The 2,594-nt window shown below is 36.9% G+C and overlaps 1 long non-coding RNA gene across 3 annotated transcripts in view; it reads right to left on the bottom strand.

Annotated features, from left to right (window-relative positions):
• The window catches only part of LOC135200101 (uncharacterized), a 10,712-nt gene extending 8,387 nt beyond the window's left edge, over window positions 1-2,325 (bottom strand). For 2 of the 3 annotated variants that reach the window (XR_010311206.1, XR_010311204.1), the window contains exon 1: window positions 2,181-2,227. This is a non-coding gene — a long non-coding RNA (uncharacterized LOC135200101). The other variant, XR_010311205.1, reaches the window with a different exon arrangement.
• Between the last annotated feature and the right edge of the window lie 269 nt (window positions 2,326-2,594).

The following is a 2,594-nucleotide window of genomic DNA, read 5'->3' on the forward strand; positions in this document are numbered from 1 at the left end:
TCCTAAATCATTTACCAAATACTATCACCTTAACTTCAATAAGCCTTGACTTAATCAGCATCATAACATAGCATTAGTATCATGGGAATGCTACTATTCATCCCTTCATTTCAGGTTTCATCCAAGGCCTCTGGTTCCCCACGGTAGAACCCCACATTGTGGGACATAAATGAGCTGGGTCCAGTATCTCTAGTACTGGTTTACTACCAAAATTTTGGGTCGCATGTCTGCATCAAAAGCACCTGGACTATGAGAAGACTGTTCTTTCAGGCAAGGCTTGAATGCCGGAATCCCATTTTATGAAATTGAGAACAAAACCACCATTTTCAGCATTGACCGTGTACACAAATTTCCCGATGGAAATAAGAAGAGCTCAAAATACACTAAGCATCCTTACAGACAATGTATCTGGACAAAAAAATTCAATTGGGAATCCTACTTGCATGAACACCTTAATAATCTCAATTAAAAAGAGAATTGGAGTATGTAACAACCATGATAAAAATCCATACCAAATTTGTGATAAGACTTTTGTATGCTTTTCGGGTCAAGAATGTTAAGGAAACGTTAAGAAGAAAGAAAAAACTACAATGTCATGAGCTATTACTAAAAAACCTACATCACTTCTTTCAAGAGACAAATTTCAATGCCTTCGGAGTGGGTCACCTACAGCAAGGTCACAATGACCTAGGCCAGGCTGGGTAGAAAACTACGCCCTAGAGAGGGTTGTTTGTAATGTTAGGCTACTGCAGAGATCACGCTAAATAGAAAGTAACACTAATAAGAATGTTCTGACCAAATAAAAACGTTCAGGTAAATTTAGTTCAAACTGATAAAGGTTTCAAAATTGTTTTTAAATTATTGCAATACTGAATTTATACAGGAAATAATGAATATTCCAGGTTCTAATGCCTACAAATATAAAAACGAATACCAAATTGAAATGCCCCGATTCACGGTCTGAAAACACACGAAAAATTTCATAGGAAATAAATGACAAAATACCGATATGGAATATCGAAAATATAAACAAGTAATATCCTAATACAGGATAACAACACACGAAAGTCTAAAATGAAGTAAAATATAAAAAAACGAAGTGGACATTGTCACCGCACGGTGAACATAATTTCACCACTTATTCTCACTGCACGCTCTTTTCAATGAATGAATGCTTTAGAGGTTATCTGACATCGTGACAACGAAGATCATTGACGCCAAAAAAAACCTTTGGCCGATTGGATAAAATGTTGAACTATTGTAGCAGGAAATATGGCTTTTCAAACTTTCCAAATATGTTTCCACTGATCTGTAATTTATCTTATCACCATCATAAACAGTAGTTACAGTTACTGTAACTTTTTTTTTGAGATATGACATAACTGCTATGCACATTAGACTGTATTGGTTCACATTGGTTGCTGTATTAATGACAACTGTAAGGCGAATAGGTCAGTTGTGTGGAGAGGACCGGATCGAGAGATCTGTCGCCATGCTCTCTTTTATACTCGCAGATAAGACAGACAGATCTTAGTTGTAGCTTCCAGACTTCTACAGCTAATTCAAAGATTTTCGAACTGCCATGGATTTTCATAATCTTAATCAGGATTGCTACAGTGCCTAATTGCCTGGTGTCTTGAGTTATCTTGAAAAGTCCTATCCCCAAATCATGAAAAGTACCCCATAGTACCACTACAGATTTCGGTATGAAATCACTGCTAAAAAATGCGAAGGCAAAAAATGCATGCAGAGAGTATAATTGAAAAATTTTTCATATATATAAATTCAAGAAACACTTTCAGGAGGTGAACATACTTCGAATTTATTTTCACCGCGCAAATGGCGACTTCTGTTGGGTTGATCTATCTGTAATACCTAACTCCGTGTAGGGTATTTCTTTAGTATTTGGGGTTGCCAATACGAATCTACCGTTATTTTGGGGGGGTCTCGGTCCTCTGTAATTAACCCTCTAGGGCTAGTACTAAACATGGCGAACTACATTCGACGGCCGAATCCCTATTATATGGGTGTCGTATTCACGGTAACGTTCCTTGCAGTCCATGCGGAGTTATTGGTATTGCCTAGTTACTCCCAAAACCTTTATGAAACTCTAAAACATCCCTAGCCTTCAATCACTATTTTGCAATATTACGTACCACAACTAATCACTTCGTACTAACCTTCAGAAATTCCAATGACAGAGATGGTTTAACAACAAATACACAATAATCACTTCGTACTAACCTTCAGAAATTCCAATGACAGAGATGGTTTGACAAAAATATACAATGCATGAATACCATCCTGAAACTGAGAAAATCTGCCACCTGGCGGAGACAACCAAAACTATTCAAGGACAAAGAAAAAGTAAACAACTAAAAAGTAAACCGTGTGAAGCAGAACTCCAAGAACTGGCATTGGTATTTAAATCATACCAGGCATAGAGCCGAATTTTTAACTTTCATGGTACGAGCTTACAAATGTTCTTTTAAAACTTCGTTATCAGAGCAAGTTCTAAAATTATTCTGAAAATGCTTCATAGTTACCAGATTTTTTACGGTCTTCTTCCTCGAGTTGTTCTAGCCCGAGTGAAA

Source organism: Macrobrachium nipponense, chromosome 26 (genome assembly GCF_015104395.2).
Source record: "Macrobrachium nipponense isolate FS-2020 chromosome 26, ASM1510439v2, whole genome shotgun sequence".
In the NCBI taxonomy this organism is placed as follows: domain Eukaryota; kingdom Metazoa; phylum Arthropoda; class Malacostraca; order Decapoda; family Palaemonidae; genus Macrobrachium; species Macrobrachium nipponense.